This window comes from Lampris incognitus, chromosome 13, assembly GCF_029633865.1.
Source record: "Lampris incognitus isolate fLamInc1 chromosome 13, fLamInc1.hap2, whole genome shotgun sequence".
Classification (NCBI taxonomy): Eukaryota; Metazoa; Chordata; class Actinopteri; order Lampriformes; family Lampridae; genus Lampris; species Lampris incognitus.
Window position 1 is genome coordinate 44,319,321 of NC_079223.1, and position 12,730 is coordinate 44,332,050.

Below are 12,730 nucleotides of genomic sequence, written 5' to 3' on the forward strand. Positions count from 1 at the left end.
ACTGCCACCAGAGAGTCCAGCTCCAGCCCCACAATGTAACCGGCCTTGCGGATCAGTTTATTGAGCCTGTTTGCATCCGCTACCCTCAGTCTGCTGCCCCCAACACACAACAGCAAACAGGAGAGCAGTGGCCACCAGACTCATACCACATCTCAAGCATTGTCTGGCAGATGTTGAAGGACCTCAGCCTCCTCAAAAAGTAGAGACGGCTGTGTCCCTTCTTGTAGAGGGCATCAGTGTTCTTAGCCCAGTCCAGTTAATTGTCTATATACACCCCCAGGTACTTATAGTATTCCACAGTAACCACACTGACCCCCCTGGATGCAAAGGTGGTCTGAACAGGACGCAGAAATGGGGCAGGCTAAGCTAACTGCTAGCCCATGCAGACTGGCAGTTCCGATAACACCAAGGACGGTCCGGCGGTGGCCTCATCTAGCCCTGACTGTGTTTTTAGTGTCGTCTTGTAGAGTGCAGGGAGGTATGTTGAAAGTGTCTGACTGGGACAGCTAGCATTGGATCGGCTGAGGCAACTTGGTCTGCCGCATCCTGTGGGCCCAAGGACCACAGCCCTGACCAGAGCTATGCCCAAAGAGGAAACACTGAGGGCGGTGTGACAGGACGCAGAAGCAGGGCAGAATAAGCTAACTACTAGCTCATGCAGACCAGAAGTTCTGACAGTCATCCTGGCTGTCGTTCGTTCTCCTGGACAGTGATTTTTTTTTTTTTTAGTATGTGTTAGTTTGGATATAGTATGTGTTCTTGTAGTTCTTGTAGTTTTTGGAAATGTGTTTTTGTCTTTCTGTTGCACTGCTGTGGGCTGGGGGACATGATGTTTGTTTCATTTCATGTGCATAAGTGCATGAAATGAAATGACAAAGTGTTTCTTATTCTGATTCTGAAGACTTGAGGGAAGCCCCACCCATATCCCTGGCAGAGGTCTCTGAGGTAGCTAAGAAGCTCCTTGGTGGCAAGGCGCAGGGTGTGGATGAGACTTGCCCTGAGATGCTGAAGGCTCTGGACATAGTTGGGCTGTCTTGGCTGACACGCCTCTTCAATGTCGCGTGGAAGTCGGGGACAATACCTGTGGAGTGGCAGACTGGGGTGGTGGTTCCATTATTTAAAAAAGGGGATCGGAGGGTGTGCTCCAATTATCGGGGCATCACATTGCTCAGCCTCCCAGGGAAAGTCTACTCTAGGGTGCTGGAAAGGAGGCTCCGACCGATTGTTGAACTTCGGATCCAGGAGGAACAACGTGGATTCCACCCTGGCCATGGAACAACAGACCAACTCTTTACCCTTGCGGAAGTGCTGAAGGAGGCATGGGAGTTTGACCAGCCAGTCTACAAGTGTTTTGTGGACTTGGAGAAGGCTTATGACCCCATACTACCGGGGGCACTCTGTGGGGGGTACTGCAGGAGCATGCTACAAGCCACCCAGTCCTTGTATAACCAAAGTGAGAATTGTGTCCGCATTCTCGGCACAAAGTCAAAGACTGAATGTTGGACTCCGCCAAGGTTGTCCCTTGTCTCCGATTCTGTTTGTGATTTTCATGGACAGGATCTCAAGGCGCAGCCAAGGTGAGGAATGTGTCCATTTTGGGAACCTCAGAATTGCATCTCTGCTCCTCGGAGATGATGTGGTTTTGTTGGCTTCAAAGAATGCGACCTCCAGCGCGCACTGGGGCGGTTTGCAGCTGAGTGTGAAATGGCCGAGACGAGAGTCAGCACCTCCAAGTCTGAGGCCATGGTTCTTTCCTGGGAAATGGTGGATTGCTCCCTCCGGGTTGGGGGTGAGTTGTTGCCCCAAGTGAAGGAGTTCAAGTATCTCGGGATCTTGTTCACGAGTGAGGATAAGATGGAGCGGGAGATTGACAAGAGGATTGGTGCGGCATCAGCAGTAAGGCAGACGCCACTGCGACCCGACCCCCGGAGAAGCAGCAGCTGATGATGAGATGAGATGAGAGGAACTTAAATTGCCCAAGGTCTCATGGAAAACGTGACCTTTGCATGTGCTTGATAATACACCTCATTAAAGGTGTCTTTGTGGATGCAGCTGTGTAGACCAACGTCCTCGTTGCATTACGTAACTGACAAACTGCGCTACATGGTTGTGGTGCATGCCGCACACAGCCCCGTGTCTGCTGTGAACATTTGTCAGTGGCTGTGGTGAGTCACTGAATGTAAATCCGAAGGGAGAGGGAGGTGTTGCTTCTCGCTGACGTTACTGGAGACATTTCACCTGCAGCAAACGAACCCGTGACCTGGGTCACAATGCTGTGTTTTTACCCCTATTTTCCTCTGTCATCATCCCCGGGTTTGACCCAAAATAATTGGACTGTGGAGTCGATACCACTCGGTGTTCAGTCTCTTAGTCAGAAGTGCACATAACAACCCGAGAAGAGCATCCTCAGAAAGGACCGATCTCACAGTTTGTACTTCCAGGTTATTAGAGATGTGATTCTACCATGCTCATCACGCCCCACACTTCCCTTTGCAGCAACACAAAGTGATCAGCCATTATGGATAGTCATTATGGATGTGCAAGGTTTTGTGTGTGTGTGTGTGTGTGTGTGTCTTTAGGAGACATTAAATGCAACAGATGTCCCACTCTCGTCCCAGATCCATCACTGTTGAAAACTCGAGCTACTTATCACCGTAAAGAGAAACGCGATCATTAGAACTGGCATTCATTTCCCCCCCAATCTAATGACTTATTTTATGACCCCCAAATCTTAAATGCACTGATCCAAATGTGCTGAAAACAGGAGGGTCTACGATTCCTAAAAAAAAAAAAACGAACTGGCTTGTATGCATTGCCACTTCCTGGTGATGTCCATCTCTTTTTGAATAAGCTGAAGTGTATTGTGAGTTTGTTTGTTTTTTTCCAGTCTTAACTGTTGATTCATCATTGTCACCATATCACAGCTGTGGAGGAGCCACGAGCTTTGATGTAGGTTTAGCTTTTCTACTCACACGGCTTCTGCTGCCGAGTCCCATGCTGGGTTATGATTGTGGTCACACCGACGCACCAACTGTAACTTGCTGCTTTCAGTTTCAGGATTATGCAGCTCGCCTCTTGAAATGGTGCCAGGAGCCACGAGGCCAAACTCTTCACTTCCCACTTCAAGGAGCATAAGAGGAACCATCTCTCTTTCTTTTTTTTTTTTATCAATGGTAACCACACTAGCTAGCTAAGTGGCGCTGTCACCGAATGTATTCCATCATTTCACTGTCCTCAGTTACGTAAATGAGTAATTTGCAATTGCTTTTGTCATCCATCCATCCATTATCCTTACCGCTTATCCTGCTCTCAGGGTCACGGGGATACTGGAGCCTATCCCAGCAGTCATTGGGCGGCAGGTAGGGAGACACCCTGGACAGGCTGCCAGTCCATCACTCAGGACACACACACACACACACACACCCACACACATTCACACCTGGGCACAATTCAGTATGGCCGATTCACCTGACCTACATGTTTTTGGAATGTGGGACGAAACTGGAGCACGACCTGGGACGACCCCCAAGGTTGGACTACCCAGGGGCTCGAACCTAGGACCTCCTTGCTGTGAGTCGACCATGCTCAATTTGCAGTAAAACAAGTGTTTTAATTAGCTGCCTGTAATCAGAAGTCATAGATTATTTCAATGTCAATTGTGTGTGTGTGTGTTGATGAAACTGGTGGTGCTTCAGATGCTCAAGCACCACCAGTTGGACTGGTTTATCCAAGCAGGAGGGATAGGAGGAAACAAGGAACACACACGCACACACACACACACACACACAAATCTGCAAACGTTTGACGAGGAAACCTTGACGGTCTAAAAACAGAAGATCATCTCAACCACCTCACTATGCCTCGTCTAGGTCCGCCTATTGACAGGACTGCTGACCTCAGGGGATTGACCTCTACCCTGCCTGTGTATTTCCTGTCTGTCCCTCTCTCTCTTCCTATCTCAGTCCCCCACCCACCTTCTCACTCCGATGACCTTTGTGTGCACTGACTTCATGTGTTTCTCTTGAACACACTGAACAGCTGAGGTGTGAAGTGCCACATTCTACGGTGTTCCCTTCCGGGGTTTTGGCGGGGCACTTTTCCATAAACACATGCCTGCCGATGCATGCGCAGGACCAGATGAGACAGGAGTATTTTTGTACATCGGTGAGGAGGGTGTCACAGGTGTGCATGGTGACAGAATGGAGGGAAAAGACTCGTGCACACCATCAGGTACCTGTAGGGGTTTTACATGGCTGAAACATTGGTCTTCTTCTTCTTCTTCAGCGGATTTTGCAGTTCCCATCAGTACCCTGTGAGGGCACAGCACCAATGGCGGGCGTTGTTAACCCGGGCCTAGACCGATCCGGTATTGTCTTGTCAATCCGGATACTGATTTGGCAAAATGTTAACGTCAGATGCCCTTCCGGACACAACCACTAACCCTATGGACGGGGGCACGGGTAAAAGCACTTGATGCCACCACAGGATTCATGGACTTGCAGCCATGCCTGTCGCAATATGGCCGAAACACTGGTGTAGCGAATTCAGAGGGCAGCCGGAAACCGCTGCAGCCGGGGCAACTGCGCTAACCAGTCAACTCAAGGGTCCGACCCATTAGCTAAGGGTTAGCGAGTCTAGTCATCCGTGATCGTTACACTACCCCCCCCTCCTTCGGGAGGTGTGTCCCCGTGCTTCAGCATATCAGCTCCCTCACGCCTCTGGGTGTACGCGCTTCCGATTGGCAAAGGTGGAAAAACCCAGTCCAGAAAGTAAAGACCCTAACCGGGTCTTTACTCCACCCATGTTCTAAACCATCAGATTGCACCGACTAGTTTCCCAAATCAGCTGGTTTAATACATGGATGGAGTAAAGACACGGTTAGGGTTTTTACTTTCTGGACCGGGTTTTTCCACCTCTGCCGATTGGCCTCACGGTCTCACCATTCTACTTCTGACACATCCATCCATTATCCAAACCACTTATCCTACTCAGGGTCACAGGGATGCTGGAGTCTATCCTAGCTTGTCATTGGGCGGCAGGCGGGGTGACACCCTGGACAGGCCACCAGGACATCACAGGGCCTATATCAAATTCAGGGGGCAGCCGGGACTCACCTCAGCCGGGACTCGAACCCGGGTCACCTGCACCACGGACAACTGCACTAACCAGTCGACTAAAGGGTCCGACCCGTTAGCCGAGGGCTAGCGAGTGTAGTCATCCTTGATTGTTACGTTGGTAAGTTTCAATAAATAGCTATTTATTAATAGGATTCATTAATAGGCAGAGTGTGCGAGTCTGTCCTCCTTTTCTGTCGCGCTTCCAGTGCATTTGCAAAGGAACATGTGGATAACTTGAGTTTTGTTTTGGATGCACACATTATCCTGTTGTCCTAGCTCGAAACAATACGCAAACACACACACACACACACAGTACTTAGGACTCAAAAAAGCTAGATGTGTGTTCAGCTGTGGGGTGGTGTCTGAAAGACGCCAGTTCCTTCATACCAGACAACACCGTCTTGTCAGAGCTCACACGCTGCCCTCACAAGTCTGAGCCTAATAACATGAAGGCAGATCTTCTCCCCCCTCCCGCCGGGTCTGGTTTTACTACTGATGGACCACGAAGTTATCTGTTTTGTTCACGGCTGCCTGTTATGCACATCCACAACACCGCATCTCATCCAAAGCCCGAACACAGAGAGGAGGTCTGTGTCTCTCAGACGGGGAGACACATGCATGTCAATTTGGCAGTCCCACCACTCACTCCGAGGAGCCCACTCTCTCCACACAGAGCACAGAGGCCCCGTTGTCCTGCCCCAAGGACCGAGTGGCAGACTGTGCATCCCTAATAAGCCCCCAAAACAATGCCGGTTTCACACAGAGACACAACCAGTGCAGACTTCAGAGTCAACAGACGCAACATTCCCCCTCACACTAGAACGACCAAGGCGGTCATTATGACCGTTTTGGATTTTCGAGGTTTAATAACTGTGGGGGGGGGGGTACAGACCTGCCGCTCCCTGAATTCTCCTGAAATTGCATATATTTGCATTTAAAATGACTTTCAGCTCAATTGCACAAAACGTTATGATAATATCTACCTAAAACGACCACGAGCGGTCATCATGACCGCTCGTAATTTGCGCGTGATCGTGCACGTCGTGTCACTATGACGCGTGTTGGTCGCGTCATTTCCTTCGTGAATTTCGTTGCTCTGTCCTAGAAACTCACTAGCGCCCTCCAGTGCAGATAAATAGTCCAAACTTGATTCTTGATTATTCCCAACATGTCTGGTTACAGACGCACCATGACTCCCACCGAGGCGTTGCAGTATTTACGGGCTTTGGACAGCGGCCATTTTAAATTGTTTGAAAAATAGTATTGTAACGTGCATGGATAAGTAGACACGTTGGTCCTTGACTAACGGGTCGGACCCTTTAGTCGACTAGGTTAACGTTGTCGCTTGCGGAGCGGGAGACACAGGTTCGCGCCATGGCGACGGTCTCCCAGACTGCCCCCCGAATTCGCTACAGTATTAAAGTTGTTAAAATGTTAATTTCGGTGTCAGTTAGTTTCTTAGCAGACATACTAACTAACATATTGTAGCGAACTAGGGGGGCAGCAGCGTGAACCGCCACAGCCGGGACGCGAACCCGTGTTTCCCGCTCCGCAAGCGACCACGTCGACTGGTTAACGTGGTCGCTTGCGGAGCGGGAAACACGGGTTCGCGTCCCGTCTGTGGCGGTGCTCCCGAGTGCCCCCCCCCCCGAGAATTCGCTACAATATGTAATATATTAATATCTCAGCTGGGTATCTATCTTGACAGAATATAGAGTTTAAAAATTCTTGCAGTTTTTAAGCTCCGGTCGTTGTTCGGGGCTGTCTCAATATTTTTGTTTTAACATTTATTTTCAGTTCTTTTTTTGTTACATGTCACGTGTTATAGGCCCTGTTAAATTGGTTAGATTGGCAATCTGTGTTTCCCGTTTTGTTTTTCAGGTCGTATTTTCACTTTTGCTACTCAAGTCCGACCATGTCTCTGCAGCTTAAATTGTTTAAAACTAGTATTATAGTTGTTAATTTAGGTGTCAGTCGTTTCCTAACAGACATACTAACACATGCAATGCGTTAATAGCTCGGCTGGGTATTTATCTTGACAGAATGGGGAGTTTAAAAACCGGGCGGTCATTTTGACCGCCCATTGTCCTTTTTGGGGTAGGAGTGAAATCCCGGCCGGTCGTTGTAGTTTTGCCCGCGAATGAGGGCCCCTGGGCGCGGAGCTATGCGGTGTCGTCCACACTTGAGCCCATGCAGGCCACGAAATAACGACAACACCACCGCTACTACAGCTTTAGCAGCAGGGGTGGTGTTCTAAATAACACCTTTGGAGGGTTATACGTCATAATAATCATCCTCTTAATAAAAAGCTAAGCCCGCCCCCCCCCCCAGTAAGCATTATCACTATCACCGTCACCAACATCATCGTCATCCTCATCATCATCACCACCACCACCACCATCTCTCAGTAGTCTGCAGCCCCGGTGCGCCCGTGTGCGCCGCCTGTCCTCTCCATCCAGTATTTCTCGTCTCTTTTCCGCTCCGACCCAACGCGGAAGTCTGTGACGCATAGGCGAATGTGAACAGCTGCTGATGAGGGCGATGCAATAAACACAGCCTCGCCACCGGAGCCGGAACACAGCGGGTGAGTGGGAATTTCATTTATTCATATAATTTGTATTTTTTTTCTTTTTTTTTCTGTTGTTGTTGTTGTTGTCGTTGTCGGTCGGTTTCGTTTGTTTTTATGTCGCCTCCGTCCCTTTCAGCAAACGCGAACAAAGACTTTAGTGACCCCCGCTATCGTCAAACGCATCCCCGCGTTCGTGCACGTTGTATGTAAGCCGCTCGCCCGCTGCAAGCGGAGACGGCTGCGTGAGTGCGTGCGTGCGTGCATGCGCGCGCGCGCGCGGACTGTTTACGTGATCATGTGCGAATTCTGCTGTATTATTCCCCTCTTCTTCAAGCTCGTCGGCACGACGTCCCGCTCAGCCTGTTTTACGCGCCGCAAGGTCGGTTGTGGGTATGTGATTTGATAGGAGCGACGAAGGCGCGCAGCAGCAGCACCCTTCTGCAACGCGTGCACGTCGGTTCGGATGTCTGTCGATGCTGCTGACTCTGGTGCACGGGACAGTTTGTAGTCGACCACGAGCCGGGAGCTATGTGGGCTTAAATGACACGTCCCGAGTGTTTGGCGTTGGCACGCCGGAGCGCTGTGGTGTCCGCTGCTGCGGAGCGGAGACGGAGACGGAGACGTGTCCGGCAGGGAAAACACCGTCTCTCGTATTCAGCCGGTGTAGTAAAAAAAAAAGAAAAGGGGAAGTTGACCGACCAACGTCTCATTGCCGCCAGTGACGTGTTGCGTTTTTGAAGAATAGAGCCCCTCTATGCTCTTTTGGACAGTATCCAGGTCTCAGCCATACGCGAGGAGGAGGAGGAGGAGGAGGAGGAGGATGCTCGTGTCCTTTGACTTGATCAGCTGATCGATTGACCTGTGCTGCTGTTGATGGTTATGGTAATGGTTGCAGTCTCGGTATAGGCTGCGGACAGTAAGGTCCTTACACGCCACTTTATTTCTAGGCTGTCCGTCAGTCTGGGCTGCAGGTCCAAGACACTGCGAGTCTCCAGGCATGACAGACCTCTGCCCATGACAAACCTCTGCCCATGACAGACCTCTGCCCATGACAAACCTCTTCCCATGACAAACCTCTTCCCATGACAAACCTTCTGCCCATGACAAACCTTCTGCCCATGACAAACCTCTGCCCATAACAAACCTCTGCCCACGGACGTACTCAGTCCACCCACGACCGCACTGCCTCTAGAGCAGTGTTTCTCAACCCAGTCCTCAAGGACCCCCTATCCTGCATATTTTTCTTTGCAACCCTGAATAGGTACCTGTTTGTAGTTATTCAACCAATCAGCGATGAATTTTGTCAGACGTTGCACACCTTGCATAATGAAGTGCTGCGAGATGATTGGTCGAGGAAGTACAAGCAGGGCTACCTATGCAGGGGTACAATGAAAATCTGCAGGATAGGGGGTCCTTGAGGACTGGGTTGAGAAACACTGCCTCTATAGGATACAGTAACCTTCAGATCAGCATTAATATTTAACGATCCCACTAACAGGCCGGAATCAGCTGGCTTTCATGTTGTCAGATGTCCAGGCAACTGGGCAACGGCAATATCGCGGAGCAGTTATGAAGCAGATAATAATGATCGGTTTTTGCATGTGAGCCGAGTCTGCAAGTTTGCCTCTCTTGCTGTCTTTAAAACGGAAGCGAACACAGCCCTTCTCCCGTTACACGCCTTCGTTTCTGTAATGGCTGCAGGTCTGGGTCAGCTTTCCGCCAGAAACAGCTATGCAAACTCTTGTTGTGGTCTTATATATATATATATATATATATATATATATATATATATATATATATATACACACACACACATTTATTTGTGTGTGAGTATATATGTGGAGCGGAGGGTGTGCTCCAATTATTGGGGTATCATACTGCTCAGCCTCCCTGGGAAAGTCTACTCCAGGGTGCTGGAAAGGAGACTCCGGCTGATTGTCGAACCTCAGATCCAGGAGGAACGATGTGGATCCGTCCCGGCTGTGGAACAACGGACCAACTCTTTACCCTTGCAGAAGTGCTGAGGAAGGCATGGGAGTTTGACCAGCCAGTCTACATGTGTTTTGTGGACTTGGAGAAGGCTTATGACCCTGTACCCCGGGGCACTCTGTGGGGGGTACTGCAGGAGTATGGGGCACCGGGGCCGTTGCTACAAGACATCCGGTCCTTGTATAACCAAAGTGAGAGCTGTGTTCGTATTCTCGGCATAAAGTCAAACACGTTTTCGGTGGGTGTCGGACTCCGCCAAGGTTGTCCCTTGTCCCCGATTCTGTTTGTGATATTCATCATCTGCTCTTCGCAGATGATGTGGTTTTGTTGGCTTCACCAGAACGAGACCTCCAGCGCGCACTGGGTCGGTTTGCAGCTGGGTGTGAAATGGCCGGGATGAGAGTCAGCACCTCCGAGTCTGAGGCCACGGTTCTCTACCGGAAAATGGTGGATTGCTCCCTCCGGGCTGGGATGAGTTGTTGCCTCAAGCGAAGGAGTTCAAGTATCTCGGGGTCTTGTTCACGAGTGAGGGTAGGATGGAGCGGGAGATTGACAGGTGGATTGGTGCAGCATCAGCAGTAATGCAAACGTTGTACAGGACCGTTGTGGTGAAGAGGGAGCTGAGCCGGGAGGCAAAGCTCTCAATTTACCAGTCAACCTTCGTTCCAACCCTCACCTATGGTCAAGAGCTTTGGGTAGTGACCGAAAGGCTGAGATCGTGGATACGAGTGGCTGAAATGAGTTTCCTCCGTAGGGTGTCTGGGCTCGGCCTTAGAGATAGGGTGAGGAGCTCGGACATCCGGAGGGAGCTCGGAGTAGAGCCGCTGCTCCTTCGCGTTGAAAGGAGCCAGTTGAGGTGGTTCGGGCATCTGATCAGGATGCTTCCTGGGCACCTTCCTTTGGAGGCATTCCGGGTACGTCCAACTAGGAGGAGACCCCGGGGTAGACCCAGAACTCGCCGGAGGAACTACGTGTCCAATCTGGCCTGGGAACTCCTGGGATCACCCAGGAGGAGCTGGGGGGGGGGGCGTTACTGGGGAGAGGGACGTCTGATGATGAGATGAGATGAAATATATGTGTGTATGTATGTGTTTAAATGTACGTATGTGTGTGTGTGTGTGTATATATATATATATATATATATATATGTGTGTGTGTGTAAGACCTGAACAAAGACTGGTGTCATATCAGTCTTTGTTCAGGTCTTTCTCTGATTTGAGGTGTGCAAAAATATTTGTCTTCTTGAGACCACCTGTGCAGCGGCCGAAGCCCAGATGCGATATTTACGTTGCTCTTCGGAGGGCAAATCAATTTGCATCTCATTCTCCCTTCTTTTTTTTTTTCAGCACAAGGTAACAAAAGTGTTGGCTCGGCCTCAAAGCAACCTTGCTGTGATTCCAACAGCATCACGTCCTTTGTTGTTATGCAGGACTCTATGTGCTCTTGTCTGCTGTGAAAGACACGAGGAACAGCGAACGGCCCCGTGGCGTGGCGTCCTCCACCACTGCAGTATTTTGGTTCTTCCCCCCCGCCACCGTTGTGACACGCCACCTAGGCCAGGACGCATCGTCCGACCGGCGTCTGTGCAGCATGCACGCTTACACATGCTGCACAGTTTTGCGGTAACTGTGACTTGGGCTTTTGAGCAAGCACCTTCGGCCTCTTTGCTGGCATCCAGTCGAGGCTCCGAAACTGGTTTCGCATTTAAAGCAGTCACTTTAAGGAACATCTTTTATCGAGAGTCGCTCACCGAGGTGCTTTCGGTTTAGGGGAAGTGGTCTGGGACACTCATCAGTATGTGACTGGTCTCCTCGTGCGACAACGTTCGGTCTTGGTTTTCCATTCGGAGCGTTAGTGTCGGGTTGCGCCGTCACTTTTTTGTGCGGTCGCTGAAATGTACAAGCTGCGGTGCTGCGACGACACGAGCGCTGTGCGGGACCTATATGTCGCCGTCGGGTCGACGTTGTGCATCTTTTTTAAATGTGAAAAATGACAACGTGAAAGCCTCGCAGAAGTTGGAGGCCGCGCAGCGCCGGCTGGTTTCCTCGTCTCCAGGTGACGCAGTCGGGAGCATTTCTGAAGTGTGACCAGAGTAGCGGCGGGGGCGGGGCGAACAGCCACTGTGTGCATAAATTGCGGCCTGCACCTTTAAATGATGGCGTTACTTTCAGCTATGCATGACTGGTATAGATTTCCTATGTATAGGCCCTATAGGCCCTGTGGTGGCCTGGCGGCCTGTCCAGGGTGTCTCCCTGTGATGCAGTAGACCTGTGGTGGCCTGGCGGCCTGTCCAGGGTGTCTCCCTGTGGTGCACTAGACCTGTGGTGGCCTGGAGGCCAGTCCGGGGTGTCTCCCTGTGGTGCACTAGACCTGTGGTGGCCTGGAGGCTTGTTCAGGGTGTCTCCCTGTGATGCACTATACCTGTGGTGGCCTGGAGGCCTGTCCAGGGTGTCTCCCTGGGATGCACTAGACCTGTGGTGGCCTGGAGGCTTGTTCAGGGTGTTTCCCTGTGATGCACTAGACCTGTGGTGACCTGGAGGCCTGTCCAGGGTGTCTCCCTGGGATGCACTAGACCTGTGGTGGCCTGGAGGCCTGTCCAGGGTGTCTCCCTGTGATGCACTAGACCTGTGGTGGCCTGGAGGCTTGTTCAGGGTGTGTCCTTGTAATGCACTATACCTGTGGTGGCCTGGAGGCCTGTCCAGGGTGTGTCCCTGTGATGCACTAGACCTGTGGTGGCCTGGAGGCCTGTCCAGGGTGTCTCCCTGTGATGCACTAGACCTGTGGTGGCCTGGAGGCCTGTTCAGGGTGTCTCCCTGTGATGCACTAGACCTGTGGTGGCCTGGAGGCCTGTCCAGGGTGTCTCCCTGTGGTGCACTAGACCTGTGGTGGCCTGGAGGCCAGTCCGGGGTGTCTCCCTGTGGTGCACTAGACCTGTGGTGGCCTGGAGGCCAGTCCGGGGTGTCTCCCTGTGGTGCACTAGACCTGTGGTGGCCTGGAGGCCTGTTCAGGGTGTCTCCCTGTGATGCACTAGACCTGTGGTGGCCTGGAGGCCTGT

General features: G+C 51.2%; 1 protein-coding gene across 1 annotated transcript in view; it reads left to right on the forward strand.

The window, feature by feature from the left end:
- Nucleotides 1–7,683: 7,683 nt before the first annotated feature.
- Nucleotides 7,684–12,730, forward strand: part of marchf8 (membrane-associated ring finger (C3HC4) 8) — a 205,789-nt gene continuing 200,742 nt past the window's right edge. The window contains exon 1 of the mRNA XM_056292450.1: nucleotides 7,684–7,701. The gene's annotated coding sequence lies outside the window, so the exon portion shown is untranslated. The remainder of the gene's footprint in view (nucleotides 7,702–12,730) is intronic.